This window comes from Rhagoletis pomonella, unplaced genomic scaffold (genome assembly GCF_013731165.1).
Source record: "Rhagoletis pomonella isolate Grant_MI unplaced genomic scaffold, Rhpom_1.0 Rhpom_scaffold_00001, whole genome shotgun sequence".
Lineage (NCBI taxonomy): Eukaryota > Metazoa > Arthropoda > Insecta > Diptera > Tephritidae > Rhagoletis > Rhagoletis pomonella.
The window spans coordinates 70631365-70648889 of NW_023458555.1; the positions used below are offsets into that span (position 1 = coordinate 70631365).

General features: G+C 41.9%; 1 protein-coding gene across 1 annotated transcript in view; it reads right to left on the minus strand.

Moving 5' to 3' along the window:
• Window positions 1-17525, minus strand: part of LOC118747431 (dihydrolipoyllysine-residue succinyltransferase component of 2-oxoglutarate dehydrogenase complex, mitochondrial) — a 128241-nt gene that overhangs the window by 60600 nt on the left and 50116 nt on the right. The window lies entirely within an intron of this gene.

Here is a 17525-nt window from a genome sequence, read left to right on the forward strand (position 1 = left end):
TATAAATTAATGGTGTTAACTAGTCTTTCGTTTCTTGCGATTTATTTTAATAAAGCATGTGGATTTTCACTAAAACATTTTAGCCGTTTTTTGCCAGAGTCTATGTGAAATTTCACGAAAACATTTTAGCCGTTTTTAGCCGCTTTTTTTTGGCAATCTAGCCGGTCGGCCCAAAAAGTTCTGGCAACACTGCTTGGAAGTAGTTTTATCCTATTATCCTTACCAACAATTTCCTTTTTGTAAAGTGATTTCTGCTTCGCCTTTATCTGTTTATCGCTAACTTAAGCCTCATCTCCTGGCCTAAACTTCTTAGGTCTTTTCCGTTTCTTATTCAACCGGAGATTTCTTAGCTCCTGGTTTCTCTTGATTTGTTCCCTGATTTCTTTGTGAACCCTTTTTTTGAAGTCGGTCAGTCCTTGGTAGTTAATTCTTTCAGTTCTATTGAAAAATATGTCACTGGGCTTCCTTTTCGTTACAGAGTGTATTGTTGTGTTGTAACGATCGACTGCAATATACACCAATTCTTTAGGTCTAACGTTATTTTTTTCTGAATGCATCGATAGATCTCAATAATGGTAGAGTGGAATTTTTCAACCTGACCATTTACCTCACTTCTTTGAACTGGAGTCTGATATAGTTCAATCCCCAGACCTCTTACCAAAGGAGTCATGAATCCCCTCTCGTTATCGGTTACTATCATTTTAGGAGTTGTAAAGTAATGGACTAGTTTAGCTAGCTTCGCGCGAATAGTGACGGATGCTTGGTTTTTTATGTGGAAAAGTTTTGCAAATTTGGAAAATTTATCTATGCAGTATAAAAATTTTTCTCCTTGAATTTCGAAGATGTCCACATGCACAATCTCGCATGGGTATTTTGGCACCGGAGTGTCGGCGGTACTGGAGGATGCCTATCATATTTGTTTGCGAGGCAGGTTTCACAAATGGTGGTGAATTTTCTTATCCGGCTCGCCATTTTGGGAAAATAGTATTTTTCTAGGATTTGCTCTTTATTTTCCCTCGAGTTCTTATGAGCCCTCCTATGTTCGTCCTCTATTATCCTACAAATTCTATCTTCGTTGGCAACATCTTCGACCACCCTCTGCGTTATCCTGATTTTGTATAAAAGAAAGTGTTCCAGATACACTTCTTGCAGAAGCTGTAAATGATTCTCTGGAATTTTTACTCCGTTTATAAGTGATGGGTTTAAACGTTCTTTTAAGGCCTCGGTTAAGTTGGATTTTTCAATGATATCTAAGCTGACATAGTGACAGCTAAGCTGACATAGCTGAAATGTAGGCGATGGGCCGATCTTTTCCTGGTTCTCCTTGAGACAGCACCCCACCAATGGCATAGTTTGAAGTGTCGGTAGTAAGGTTAAATGGTTTTTCGAAATCTGGGAAAGCAAGAATATCTGAGGAAACTAGTAGTTTTTTTAAATTATCGAAAGCTTGACGGGCTTCACGGTTCAGATTAATGCGTATTCTTCTCGATTGGTTGGCCTTAACTTGCGCGTTTTCCCCCCGCGTGAGATTGGTTAACGGTTTTGCAGCTTTCGCGTAGTCTCGAATGAACTTTCGGTAATACGACGTCATTCCCAAAAAACTTTTCAGTTCTTTTAATGTTTCTGGCCGAAAGGTTCTCTATAGCCTGGACCTTCGAAGGATCCGGTTTCATCCCATCAGACGTGATCACATAAACCAGAAATTCTACCTCTGTTCTCATAAATTTAGGTTTTTCCAGATTCACTCTCAAATTAGCGCCCGCAAGCCTTTCGAATATTATTTCTAAGTTTTTTAAATGCTCATCAGTATTTTTCCCAAAAACAATAATATCATCAATATACACATAGCATATCCTCCCAATATATTCTTTAAGGACATCATCAATCTTGCGTTGGAATATAGCCAGCGCATTTTTCAATCCAAAAGGTAGTCTCAGAAATTCGTATTTTCCATTCATAGTTGAAAACGTGGTTTTGGGTATATCTGAATGCTTCATCGCAATTTGATGAAAGCCTGAGGTAAGATCAATCGTCGTGAAATATTTGGCGTTCCCTAGACTGGCCAGTGTTGTGTTAATATCTGGAATAGGATAAGCGTCTGACACGGTAACCGCATTCAAACGTTTGAAATCTACAACCATTCTATACTGCTTTTCACCGGACGGCTTAGGTTTTTTCGGAACTATCCAAATGGGAGAATTATACGGACTTTTAGATGGCCGTATGATGCCTTCCTCGAGCAATTCGGTAACCTGCTTCGCTACCTCTTCCCTCATGTTGGCGGGATATGGATAACTTTTTGTGTATATGGGCTCATCTGTAGTGGTTTTTTATCTCAGCCCGAACTGAGGTTTTGATATTTGTTTTTATATTCAGTGGCCCGAACAAGTGGGAGTACTTTTCAACAAGAGACTTTGAAATAGGAACTACTGCCTTAGGAATTTCAGATGCTTCAGAAAAATTAATGCTTCCAACTGTTTTGCTTCTCAGTGGAATTTTAATGTTCGGCTCGATTGTGAGAATATGGTTTTTCCTGTCTATCACCGCACCGAGTGCCTTTAGCGTATCATCCCCTATAATGCCGTCAAAAGATTGAAGTCCTGGTAATGTGTAAAAAGTTGTCTTGGTGTCGTTCCCTACATTATGGAAACATTTTCCACAAATTTTCCTGTTTATTACTATTAGTCCTGCCACCGTCTGCACTGAGAAAGGTGGATCGACTGGTATTTATTTATTTGCCCCCGTATCTATAAGAAAGTTTAAGGCAGTACTGCTATTGGTCAGGCACGTCTGGTAAGGTATGCTTGAATATGAGGCACTACTCCTCATATGAAATAGGCTGGTGGCCCGGTCGTCAAAAAATGTACCTGCTGTGAATCGTCCTCTGTACGTTCACAGTAATTTGAAGAATCATGGCCTTCTTCAGGACTACTGGCTTCTATATTATACAATTTTTGTTGTTTTGGGAAGGCACCTTTTGATGATGTAGACCCCCTCTTAAAAGCGTTTGTGCCTGAGGGTCGGTTCATATAGTTGACCTGCCTCGTTTGGGCACTACCGTCAACTTCCATTTTCTCGACGGATTTAGAGGCAGTTGGTATGGCTGGAGCTGATGAACTCGTTCCTTGGTTGACCTGGAGCCGACTGTAAGGGGTCCTCTTATATTTCGTGTTGTGATTCCTGTTCACCCAGTTATAACTCGAGCGTGCACGTGGCGGTAGCGGTGGCCTCTGTGTTGATAAGATATTCGTTGGGACAACGACTCTGTTCATTGAGCCTGTGTGAACTATCGTATTTCGCAACGTCAAATTCTGAATGTCCAGGCAAGCTGAGTAAGCTTCCGGCAATGTTTTTGGTTTTTTTACGATGAGCATGCGAGACAACTCAGGACTCAAACCCCGGATGAATGCATCTAGAGCTCTGTTTCGATATGTTTCCAGAAGGACTGATACTGTCTCCTGAGAGTAATCGTCACACTTAATTTTGTTTACAATAAGCGAGAGTTGGTGGTTAATAGTCGCGTAGAATTCATCCAATTTCGAATTCCCTTGAGCTAACTGATTAAGTTGATGTTCGAGGGTTCGAATATCCCTCTTGTCGGCGTAGTGAAGCGAAAGGACTCTTTTTATCTCTGTCCAGTCACTCTCAAAAACGTTATACGCAACCAAGGCTGCATCCGCTCCACCCCGAATTTTTTGCCTTACATGCTGAAGGATTGCGCGATACAAAGGCTTTTCTTTGACCACTTCGTAGTCAGTCAAAATGCCCTCGACGTTGTGAACCCACGAGATGTATTGAGAAGGACGAGTCTGCCAATGTTCCTCAAGTCCTGCTCCGATAGTGGTGTTCGCACCGCTACCGGCACCCCTTGCGGCTGCGTTTTCATGCTAGCCTGTTCTGCGCTACCTAACAGTCCATCAATCCTACCCAGATTTTGGTCCAGAATTGCGCTATTAGACTCAATCCTTCCTAGCCAGATTCCAGAACGACACCGTTGCTTTCGATACCACTAAGTCGTACCTCAAGCCTCCTAATCTGCTCGAGAAGAGCATTAACACCCCCATTGAGCTCATTAACTTTGGTTGTTAAGGCGTCCATTTCAATACAAGAGTAAATGTATTTTTTTTTAATTAATTATTTGTATAACAGAATCAAGGCACGGGATACGCACTAAATATTTTTATAGCACAGTACGATAATGCAATCAAATTTTTCATATTTGGCACACAGTGGCTCTTTAAATTTATATTTCTTTTATATGCGTTTTTTTTGTATGGTATTATTTTCCTTCTTCTTTGTTGTTGCTTGAAGTTACGGCTCTTTTCTTACACTTTGACAGTTTCCTGCAAAAGAACAAGAAAAGAACCGTAAATAGGTTTGTGAAAGTTTTACCCTGTTCTGATGTGAACGGCGACATGTACCAGGTTGGCGTTTCACAGTACATTAGTCTTTAAATGCTTTTAGTTCTGGTCAAGGAAGGGCTGTGTAATCCTTTTTAGTCGTCAACAATCAGATTGAGGGCAACCTACTAAGGCACAGCTTGCTCCACAACATAATTTTGGGCCTATCGCAATCTCCAGTGTGGTCTGATGTGTACGCTGGAAGTGCCATCGAAATCAAGGAGTGGCTGCCGTGTTCTTATGTGAACGACAACGTGCACCCAAAACGGGCGTACCTAGACGAAGACTGGTGGCTATTGCAGGACCACAAAATATGTTAACCAATTGGATTTGTGGTGGTGGGTTCCAGCCTAGGAGTATAGGGACGCGGATCCGCCTAGCCAATAAGATTGCGCAAGGATATCCAGTTCTATGACTGTGGAGGCGTCAAAGGTTTTCACTTTCTCATTCTTTTGATATCGTTAAAATTTACGTGTGTCGAAGATTTCACTTCCTTTCATTCTTTGTTGTTGTTGTTGTAGCGGCTACAACAACCCCACCCCGATCGGTTGGTATATCAGTCGTTGCCGTCAAGTTCCGCTAACGGCAGTCCTAGGAAGCGTGCAGCTCCTATTGGGTTGGTCCACAAGGACAAAGTCGTTAGGGTTGTCGGGTTTTACGGGCATGCGAAGAGATGTTTCGAGTCATGTGGGGTCTCTCCGCATGCCGGACACTCATTTGGCACATCCTCATTCAATCTACTCAGGTAGGAGTTTAACCTGCTGCAGTAGCCAGAGCGGAGTTGGGCTATTGTCGTTCGTGTCTCCCGAGGCAGATGAAGCTCCGTCACGTCTATGTCCGGGGGCGATATGCCTAGAACGGCATTCACAGGTCTAGAGTCTACATAACTCGAGACTGACTCCCTGTGAATGCCGTTCAAGGCCAATCGGTAAGCTGACGGGTCCAGAGGTTGCTTGATGAACCTCTGGACTGCGTCCGTCAGTTCATATAGATGCCTCCTGACGTGCCTAGGCGAGGGCTCCTCTGCAAGCAGCTGTCTGTTTGGGTTTTTTATAAATTAAACTTTTATATCTAAATACAAAAATAAATTGACTTTAAATAAAACAAATTTCATTTCATATTCTATTTTCACTATCATACGTTTGTTCGGATTTCATTCACCATACGTTACAATAACCCCGCCCAGATCGGTTAGTATCTCAGTCGTTGTCACCAAGCTCAACTAACGGAAGACCCAAGAAGCGGTACAGATTCGTTAGTTGTGTGGGGTTATCCGGGCATACGAAGAGATGTTTCGAGTCGTGGGGTAGAGCTGGGATACTATCGATAGCAATATCGATAGTATCGATAGTTGAAAACTGTCGCCACTATCGACAGTTTTTAAAAACACGCAAAGTTAGTTTTTAAAAACTATCGATGTCTGTTTTAGTAAGACTTCACAATGTCTCTTCTTCACATCCCTACACATTACATTAATTTTTTTTATGCAAGAAAATCACAACACAGTCGGCAAAAAAAATGTTTAGCAACTATAAGCTTACACTGAGTTATAGTAAAATTTAATAGGCTATAAAACTGCTTACCCAAAATTTTTTAAAGAAATTCGAATTAAAAAGCTTGAGTTTTTATTTATTTTGTAGTTTTTTATGTTTTTTACAACTTTTATACAAAATTAGTAGGCACTAAATAAACAAAAAAATTGTCAAAACTGCTAAAAAATGTTGTGGTGCTATTATTTTGAGCAGTACTATATTCGTTTTCTTATAATTTGGTAAACCGTTAAGAATTTCCTTTGTCCGGATTTTGATATGCGCCTCCGTATTTGATCTCGGTTGAACTTTTATAAGTATGAGTTGTCAATTTAAACGAATATCTTTTCTTTTGTTTTGTAGTATTAGAAATGTATTATTGTAGCCGATTTCACTTCTTTGCACTTCAAAAGGGACAAACAAAATCCGAATTTAATTTTGCCATATAAAAAATAAATTCAGATTTTGCCTGTCGCTATTCAATGGGATGCAAGTGTATGTAAGTTATATAATTCAGACGCATAAATTAATAAGTTTATTTTATTATTATAAGAAGTTCTTTTTGATGCACTAAAATTTAAAAAAAAAAATTATACAATCTCTTTAATTTACAAAGTAATTTATAAATTTTATAAATTTATTAATTATTTAATTTTCAGGCAGTTGAGCATTTCGATTCAGTGCCTTTCACGACGATAGTAGTATCGATGGGGTGTCTCTCCGTATGCCGGACACTCATTTGGCACATCTGCATCTAATCTGCTCAGGTATGACCTTAACCTGCTGCAGTAGCCAGAACGAAGTTGGGCTATTGTGGTTCTGGTCTCCCGAAGTATACGAAGCTCCGTCTCGTCGATGTCAGGTGGTTGTGTGCCTAGAACGGCATTCACAGGTCTGGAGTCTACATAACTCGAGACTGACTCCCTGTGAATGCCCCCCAGGGTCTATCGGTAAGCTGACGGGTTCAGAGGTTGTTTTATGAACCTCTGGACTTCGTCCGTCAGTTCATATAGATGCCTTCTGACGTGCCTTGGCGAGGGCTCATCTGCAAGCAAGTGTCTGTTCGGGTGTTCACGTCTGTGGCTCCCTACTAGGAATTGCTTGCAGAGCAGTGGCGTAGCCAGGGGGGCGCGGATTGGGGGGATAGATCCTCCCCCCCTTCGTCATTGAACTACAATTATTTACTTTTGAATTAATATCACAATACTATTTTATCCTTCAGATTTAAAATTTTTTTGTTTCAGACGGATGACAAATTATCTTTTAATGATTATATGAGTAGTCCACTTGCAAATAGCGTTTTGTGAAGTTATAATAGAAAGCCATAAATTTGAAAAAACGACTACGACAACAAGTAACATTTAAATTGAATCTTTTTTATTATTACCTGAAAATTTAGATAAATAAGAGCCTTATAAAATTGGAACATAACATAACATGACATAAGATAACATTAATAGTCTATACGACCTAAAGCAGTTTTCTAAGTTCATCAGAGGATGTATACTTTTGAAAGTTTATAAGTATGATAGCGACTTTTGGAAGAAGAGTTAACATTTGATGCTAATTTTTTCAGAAAATAAAAAGATTTTGCACTGTGTTGTTAGTGGACATGAAACTACTTTAAATACTGCTACGTAATCCACCAAAAACTAAAAATCGAAAAAATTTTACATAGCGCACTTTGCAAGTGGACTACTAATTTGTTGAATATGCTATCTTATTTGTCCCTTCTTTTTATACAATTAAGGAGCTGCTGAATGGTTTAACGATGTTAGCGGTACATAATGATGTGCCAATTACAACACAAGAAGTAATTGAAAAAATGTGTGTTAAGCAACGAAGATTAAAAAACACTTTATAAGTAATAAGATTTTGTAGACCTGTACATAAATAAATGTAAATAGATACGCGTAAATATATAAATATGCAGATATATTCAATGTGTAAAAACTGAAGTGTATACTAACGAAACTTCTACAAAACAAAACTGGACTACACACTAATTAATTAAAATGGTGTAGTAATTTAATTTTTTAAATTTAAATAAAGCATGAATTCCCCATGGAATAACCGAGTAGACAAAAAATATATAACGGTAAAAATGGCACATAGATACATATATGAAAGAATGCCCACAGGCGACGCCTCTAGCCATTGTGTATCACAACTTTAAGTTATCGATGCAAATTTTTTTTTCAATGCCCCCCCCCCTTCGCCAAATCCTGGCCACTGTAGCAGAGCATTGTGCTGTGCTCCTTTATGGGAAGCATTTTCGCCTCGTCATGCAGGTGGTGTTCTGGCGACATCAGAAGACATCCAGTCGCTGTCCGAAGTGCAGTGTTTTATGTCGTCTGCAGCTTCATCCACTGTACCTACTAGTCCCCGGCGACCACACTCGTGCTGAGTAATTTAAAACCGGCTGGCCAATTGCCTTGTATGTTGCCAGCAACGTTTCTTTGTCTTCGCCCCAAGTAGTGTCGGCTAGCGAATTGAGGACCCTGCTGCGGCTGTGTACTTTGTTGACAATTGCGGTTGCGTGCGCAGAGAAGGAGAGCAGACTGTCGAAGATTACTCCGAGTATTTTGGGGTTATTCATCGTCGGAATTGGTGAAGAAGCGAGAAAGCTCGGAGAGACACCCGTTTACTTTAGAGCACAAGTCATCAATTTCAGCGTAAGAGACAATCGATACTCCCTCTAGTGGTTGAGGGAGCTTGGAAATATAAATGGGTAAAGGACACCAACCTGTGGAACTCCCTGTTTTATTTTTCGAGGTTTACTTGATTTGTCTCTGAACATTACTGACGAGTGTCGACCACTCAGACAATTCGCCGACCGCCGTTTGAGACTCTGTGGTAGAGACGAGGCATCTGTCTTCTAGCCTCATCATGTCGGTCTCCTTGCCGCTGGGGATGGGGCTTAAGTGATGCTATGTCAGTCATCCTGGTGTGCCGGGCACAGCACCATGAACCCCAGGGGTACTGGGTATAGGACTGGAGTCTGCGGCTGCTCACCCGTAGTTCGTGTGGCGGCCGTGGGCTGCAGCTCCCATGCGCAGACGCCCGCACCGACGTTCCCCCAACCCAACCGATTCCTTTAACCGCCCCCCCCCCCCTTTTACCTATCACCTCACCTATATATTGCCGACCACTCTCCCCCTTTCCCTCCTCTGGAAAGCACTTTAAGCCAGTGGTGTTGAGGTACCCGTTCCGATGGATGAATGGCCAGTAGTGCTTAAATAACTGGTCGCTAACGGTCCCCTCCGATGCCCGGGCAAAGTCGGTTGTATAAGTGCCTTACCACGGTATGCCGGCTCTGCCGGGGTGGACCACCCCTTCCGAGCATACTCGTGAGAACAAAAAACAATTAACAAAAACAATAATAAAAACAAAAAACAAAACACAAACACAAAACTCGAAGAGAGGAGAGATGTTTTGGAAGACATCCTGAGCGCAGAGGAGGACGTGCTCCTCGCTTCCAGTCAGGACTCTGCACGCTCTTCGACAACAATACCGGTGAGCGCTAAGCCTAGCGATCCCGACAATACCCCATCTTCCTCAAAGGCAGCGTTGAGTGCTCCAGGGAGCACTCCAAAGCAAGAAAGGGGTGGCGCTCAGGTCGAGGTACAACAGGGCTGTCTTCATTCTTGACAAGATTGCCAAGAATGCAGCGGCCGGTACTGTACACCCCAAGGATGAAGAAGACAGTCGCAGGTGCAATGAAGTGGTGGAGGAGTACAGGAGGTACCTTACTTCAAAACCAACCAAGAAGCTTGTGGCAGTCAAACGAAGTAGACCTAAGGAGGAGTCTACAACAGAACCAGCTGGAAAAAGGGCGGACACAAAAAGCACGCCCCAGCAAGAAAAAACGTTGGCGAAACGACGGTACTGTGAGGTGGCCAGGGATCACCTTCAGGTCGCGCTTGTCGACGAAGCCACAGGCAGCGGTAAGCCCATTCAGGAGAGGTGGGTCGAGATCGAGTCAAAACTCTCTGAACGGGTGGGCGACTACCTGTTTGAAAATCCGGGCAACCCTATTCCAGGATTTGACTCCAGTGAGTCCCTGGGGGGTTGCCGGATTTTCAAATGTAGAGACGAGTTCTCTAGGGAATTCCTCGGCAAGTGCGTAGCCGAGCTCGGCAACGCCTGGGAGGGTTTGAAGTTCAAACTAATCCCTGCCGAGGAGGTACCTAGGAAACCCAGGGCCCGCATTTGGCTGCCGAAGATGGCTATGGATAGCGACAAGTTGATCCGCTTCCTGCAACGGCAGAATCCAGAAATACCCATGAGTGACTGGGTAGTCATTCGTGCAGAAAAGCCTCTAGAGGGCGCGCAGAGTTCTTCGTACCTTCTGAGGCTTAACGAAGAAAGTATTGGGCCATTGCAAAAAATGGACAACAAGCTGCTCTTCGGGGTGAGAACAGCGAAACTAAAAATATTCCGCTCCAATGAGCCGATTCCAGAGGCTGATATCGAGGATGCCAACCAGATGTTGGGCGATATGAACCTCAAGATTACCGCGGACGAAGAGGTCGCTGAAGATGCCAACCAGGTGCTGGCAGGCACAGGGCCAGTTAACAATGCCGAGAAAGTCGATGAAGGTGGTCCAGGCAAATCTTAGGTACTCTAAGGCTGCCTCAGACAAGCTCCTGGTCTTCCTAAGGGAGGAAGACATCGACATCTCGTTGATACAAGAACCTTGGGTAAGGGACCTAGAGGTTAAGGGACTCACTGACGCCCGCTATAACCTCTTCTACACTAGTATATCAGGTAAACCCCGCGCGTGTGTATTGGTTAAAAAACATATTAAAGCTTTCTTATGTTCCAATTTCAGCTCACCGGATACTACAGTCGTCAACTTGGAGTTGATGAATAAACAAAGCTGTCTTATATCATCCGTATACATGGCGCACGACAGGCCGTGTCCGCCACAGGAAGTCGTCACTTTACAAAGGCTAGCAGGAGCTAGTCCAGTGTTACTCGGCTGCGATGCCAATTCACGGCATACATTACGGGGCAGCCATCTGATTTTTGCGGTTGGGAAGAGGTCCTAGACCTAACTCTGCTGACCGAGGGGAGCCTAAAGTTCAATAAATGGAGAGCTAAATATTGCGGCGGATACGCCTACTCCCTTTAGAAACCCTCGTAAAACAGATTGGGACTTATTTCAAAAGGTTATTGGAAAAGAATTGAAGAAACTACCAGTTGAAGACATTCCTACAAGAGGCGAGCTGGACGCCAAAGTGGACAGCCTGAATAAGGCCTTCGGAAAGGCCCTTACGAAGGCTTGTCCGCTGAGGTATGGCAAGAAAGCGCGCACACCCTGGTGGAATGAGAACCTTACAGCGATACGGAAGCAAGTAAGAAAATCCTTCAACGAATGCTACAGGATTAAGGTATGGGACCTATACAGAGAGAACCTAAAGAAATACAAAAAAGCGATACGGGACGCCAAGGAGGCGTCCTGGAGGGAAGATTAAGGTAATTTTTATTCCTAAAGCGGGAAAACGGGGTCATGACAATGCTAAAGATTTCCGACCAATAAGCCTAATGTCCTTCGTGCTCAAGACGTTTGAGAGGCTTTTGGATCTGTATGTTAGGGACAAGACGTCCAATTTATCACGCTCTCAACATGCGTACTTGAAAGGGAAGTCAACGGAGACTGCCCTACATGAAGTGGTACGTACAATTGAGAGTTCGCTCTACTATAAACAATTTACAATGGCGTCCATTATAGACATCGAGGGGGCCTTTAGTAATGTCAGTGTAGATTCCATCCATGAGGCACTTATGGAAACAGGGATTGATCACTGTGTCCGGGCTTGGATAGTGTCTCTGCTAAGGAGCAGAGCAATACATGCCGAACTGGGGTACCAAAGCAGGGCCGTATATGCAGTGAGAGGCACCCCACAGGGAGGAGTGCTATCACCGTTACTATGGCTCATGGTCTTAAACAAACTACTGGTAAAGCTGGACTCTCAGAGAATCAAAGCGGTGGCTTACGCCGATGATGTAGCGATACTGGTATCGGGTCAGTTTCCTTCGGTCATAAGTGAAATTATGGAAAGGACTTTAAAGATAGTAGATTCCTGGGCCATAAGCTGTTCTCTTAGCGTAAACCCGGAGAAAACTGACCTTATGCTTTTCACAAATAAAACAAAATTACCAAATTTTAATAAACCAAGGTTCCGAGGAACGGAACTGGATCTGTCAATGAAGGTGAAATACCTTGGAGTTATTTTGGATCCCAAACTTAACTGGAAACCAAACATTGAGGAGCGTGCTAGGAAGGCCACGGTGGCTCTCTATGCGGCCAAGAGAATGTTGGGCAACAGATGGGGTTTGAAACCAAGAATTGTGCACTGGATGTACAAAGCTATAGTCCGACCCATAATCTCTTATGGGGCGCTGGTCTGGTGGCCAGCCCTTACTAAGGATTACGTAGTTAAAAAGCTAGGCGGAATTCAAAGGTCAGCAGCCGCTAGCGTAACAGGCGCAATGAGATCCTGTCCGAAGGACGTTTTGAACGTCCTTCTTGACTTATTACCTATAGATATCTTCATCGAGAATTCAGCTGCTAACAGCGCCATCAGACTGCGTGCCCTGGGGCTCTGGAAGGAAAGACCGTTCGGGCACGGTTCCATCCTAGACGCAATACCGTCTGAAATTAAAGCGCTGCCCACTGACTATATCCTGTCGAAGACCTGGGTTCACCACAAACCCCGCACGAAATTCCCAAGCCGCAGTGACTGGAATCAGGAAGATTTCGGGTACTTGCAGGGCTTAACTGTCTTTACGGATGGGTCAAAGATGGAATGCGGGGTTGGTGCTGGGGTCTTCATTGAGCAATATAACCTAAAATTATCCTTCCGCCTACCAGACTATGCAAGCGTCTTCCAGGCCGAAATGTTTGCTATTAAGGAAGCAGTAAGGTACATCAAAGACAATGTACCCGCGAGAACGCAAGTGAACATCCTCTCGGATAGCCAAGCGGCTATTCAGGCACTTTCCTCTAACTCTGTTAGATCTCAGCTAGTGGATGAATGTAGGAGAGAGCTGGCCTATATCTCTGATCAATACGAAATTACCCTAATATGGGTCCCGGGACATAGGGGCATCTACGGAAACGAGGCGGCGGACGAACTAGCAAGGAGCGGCTCCGCACTGGATATGTCCCACGCGGTGGACATGGGCGCCTCGCTCAGGGAGATTAAGACAAAAATTACCGAATTTTATCATTCGAAGGCCAGGCAGAGGTGGAACTGCACAGGATCCTACAGAATTGCCCGGCAGTTCTGGGTGTCCTACGACCCACTCAAAACCAGAGCTCTCTTAGGAATGAGTAAAACAAATGCCTACAAACTTACTGCAGTGTGCACAGGGCACTGGCCCGTTGGGGTACATGCCGAAAGGATAGGACTGCCCTTCAATAGGTTCTGTCGCAGCTGCGATGACCCGGGCTCAAAAGAGACAGTCGAACACTTGCTGTGCGAGTGTCCAGCCCTCGCAAGGATGAGGCTAAAGACACTCGGCAAACCATTCCTGCAGAATATTTCAGAGTGCAGCTGCCTCTCTCTGTATGACGTACTGAAATTTATTAAAGCCGCCAAATGGCTGTAGGTTGCACGAGTTGTGGAATCAAAATGGCAAACTTGCTAATTGCTTGTCACCTGAGTGACAATCCACTTAAACCAAACAACCAACCATGTCTTCTAGCAGCTTAGAGTGGCTGACGGTATCAAACGCCTTTAACAGCTCCAACGCTACCAGGAACGGTTTCGGTTAAGGTCACGTGTTATCGGAGTGTTTATGGCGTTAAGTGCTGTTATTGTGCTGTGCACTTTACGGAAACCATGCTGATGCTTCGCTGGGGTCAGGTGGTTCGTAAAATATGGCCTCTGGTGTCTTCGCTACCGGGGAAAGTAGGGTTAACGGACGATAAGACTCTCATTTGTTGGCCACGGTTTGAGCAGAGGGACCACTCTCCTAATCTTCCAGATGTCTGGAATGACCAGAGTGGCCATTGACAGGTTGAGAACCTTGGCTAAATAGTCTACTCCCGCAGGACCCAAATTTTTCAGCATCAACATGCATATTCCGTCGGGCCACATGGCTTTGGAGGCTTTCGCCTTCCCTATGGCTACCTGAACTTCTCCGCAAGTGAAAACAAGAGGCGCACTGGTTATTGGCGGTTTGTGCAGCCTTCTAGTCACTCGACGCTTGTCTTTCTCCGCCGGAGGATGCAGTATAAATTGCCGGCTAAAATAGCTCGCGAATCGCACTGGGTCCGACGAAGCATGGTCGCCGAAAGATGTTTCGATCCTGTCGTTGTGTTTCGTCGCATTGGACAGTGACCTCACGGTTGACCAAAGCTTACTCACACCAGAGGCGAAGTTACAGGTCTTCAGATGCTCTTCCCACTTTTTCCGCTTATGTACGTTCACAAGCTGCCGAATCTCCGCGTTGAGATCCTTGATCCGGGGATTCGGCGATCGGCCTGACGGGGGCTGTCACGCTCATCAGCTAGAACTGCTGGTACGAAGCGAGCTGCAGCAGCGGTGACAACCCTGCGAAACTTACGTTCACCTAGGTGATGTCGGTTGGTGCGGGAAGCGCAGCGAAGGTGCTTTCAGTAAATTCCGCGAAGCCTTTCCAATCACCTTTAGTAAAGTTGATATAGGTCCGGTGCTCCGCGGAAGCAAAGTCGGCTGGTTTATCGATCGAGATGACTATGGGCAGATGGTCTGATGCTAAGGTCAGCATAGGTCGCCATGATACGCTGTTTATCAGACCAGCGCTGACTATTGTTATGTCTGGCGAACTGCAGCAGCTGCCCATAATCCTGGTGGGTGCGATCATTTTTCTCTTTGTTTTGTCTTAAATAAAACTGTATTTAAAAATGTTATGTTTTTTTATTTAAAGAGCAAAATTGTATGTTCGGATTCGATGCTTTAGAAATGTCCCGATTTTTGTCCACAGAAATCTGGTCACCGTAAGTATGTCAAAACTTTTTTTTCAAATGTCGAAAATCAAAAGTTCGAGAGATATGCCCATTTGTACCTCAGTGAAATAATTATATGTGCAATGAAGAGTTTCTATATAAATCTCTAAAAAATGATGTTGAATATTTCTAAATAAATGCTACCACGAGGCACTTTTATAAAAAGTTCAAATTTTCCGCGAGATTTGATTGCAAAAAATATTAATTTTTACTACGCCTGTAATTTTTTATCAAAGTAATTGTTTCACTTCACGTGGTGACATTTTAAACAATGAGAACTATGTTTGGCACATATAACTTTTTCCTAAGAAAGGTATTAGACACAAAAAGTGTTTATGTAACAGGGCTAAGAACAGAGGTTTATGAAATATTAAAAAAAATATACTAAACAAACAGCGCCTTGTGTAATATACTTAAAAAAGAAAGTACCGATGCAAATAAGATAGATGAAGGTAACAATTAATATGCGCATATAATTATTTCACTGAGGTATGTGTATCTCAAAAACTACTACTTCAAAGATCTGCACCAAATTCGTTATACAAATTGCGCTCAGCCTCCTTAAGCACGGGTTTAAAAATCTTTGAAATCATACAAAACCACTCCCTCTAAGGTATTGTATGAGTTGTTTGAATAGTCGTTGTCTGCAATGTGAGCGTGTTTGGTACTTTTGTAAAGGTAATTTATCCACTAAACAGAATTAAACAGAAATTTCACCTATAAAATAACTTACACTTGTGATCAGCTAATTAAGCCAGCAACATTTTGATAAACTTTGGCTATTTTGCTTTCGTTTATTTAATGTTTATTAGTTTTCCATAAAAGTCTAGCTCATTATATAATAACCATACCATATAAATTCAGATTTCAAAGTTTGTGCAAAAATTATGAAAAATCTGCAAAGTTTCAGCTAAATTTTCAACTTTTTATTCAGATTTTTTAGAATTTTTTTGAGTATGCAGTTTAATAACCTGCATTACAAATTTTTTTCCATACAAAATAAATTCGAAATTTTTTTTTTTTTTTTGAAAAAAAGCGTCTTGAATTCAGAAAAAAATTATTAAAAATCAACGCGTTTTTTTAGCAACTTAAGACTTGCACATTATTACCCTAGAAATTAATGGGCTATTTAACTGCATACTCAAAAAAATTCTAAATAATAATTAATTTTTGCGCAAAGTTTGAAATCTGGATTTATGTGGTGTTTGTTATATAATGAGCTAGACTTTTATGGAAAAATAATAAACATTAAATAAACAAAAGAAAAATAGCCAAAATTCATCAAAATGTTTCTGGCTTAATTAGCTGATCACAAGTGTATATTCCGCCACACCAGGAAGCCACTGAAGTCAACCAATTTTATACTAAGAATTTTTATAAGAGCATACAAAAATACATTCAAAAATGGTAAATTTTAATGGAATGAATTTTTAACTTTCGAAAAGGGAAATAAAAACCTGCTAATTTTTTGCACTTTTTGAAGTAATGCGATTTTTGCTAATACATAAAATCATTTTTGCATTTTTTACCAGTGCCATCAGATCTGCACGATTCGTTTTACTTTCAAAAATGAAGTGTCAGATTAAAAAGCTTGACCTGTAGACGATAGAGGTTTATTTTTTTTCAAAGAGTTGCCACCTGTTGTTTAATAAGTTAAATGAATTATTAAGAGGTGTGTATCAATCGAAATGTGTATGAAAAGGCTTTATTTCTTAACTTGTGTAGAGGGTTGCCACCTGTTTAAAAAATCAGATGCCATTTGAATTAAAGGAATTAGGTATTGAAATAGATCGGTGTCACCATATGGGAGACAGACGAAAGAGGTTAAAGAAGGTTTTAGCTTGCAATTACGAAGAGGGTTGCTACCTGTTTGTGAAGTAAAATTTAGTTAAATTAAAATAATAATTGTGCCAAACCAAAGGTTTACATCGTATTTGTTCGTTCCATCGACAGTCGGGTCTACGTAACCGGAACGACCCAGAATTACATATATCTGGACTAGGACTGTCACTCCAGCAACACTCCCCAAAAACTCTTTGGGGAATCTGTATGCTGTTATAACAACAACAACAATATCGTATTTGTTATTTAAATACAAATACATACAAAGTCTATCAGGTATTTGTTCTGATTACATTCCTTTTAAATTACTGGACTCTTAAATTAACTCAGGAATGTCTTTACTCTTCACTTATTTCTTGCTAAATATGTCAAATTTCTTCTTTTGTCTGATACCCATATTGATATTCATATTTCAGTTACCTTATTCCCTTAATAAAATTGAATTTGATTCTGTGGCAACCCTTCTACGTGTCATTTAAAAGTAAAGCATTTTCAATACCATTTCGATTGTTACCTATATTGTAATATCTAATTCATTTGACTTATGAAATAATTTTAATAAAATTTGTAACAGGTGGCAACCGGTTTCAAAAAAATTAAACTTTATTGCACATCTACAGGCCAAGCCCTTTCATTTGACACCTCTCTTTTGAAAGTAGAACGAACTATACATATGTACATACCTATGTAAATGCCAAATTTTCAACTTCACAGCATTTACAGTGGGAGTAAGAAAGTTATCCAAAAACAAAT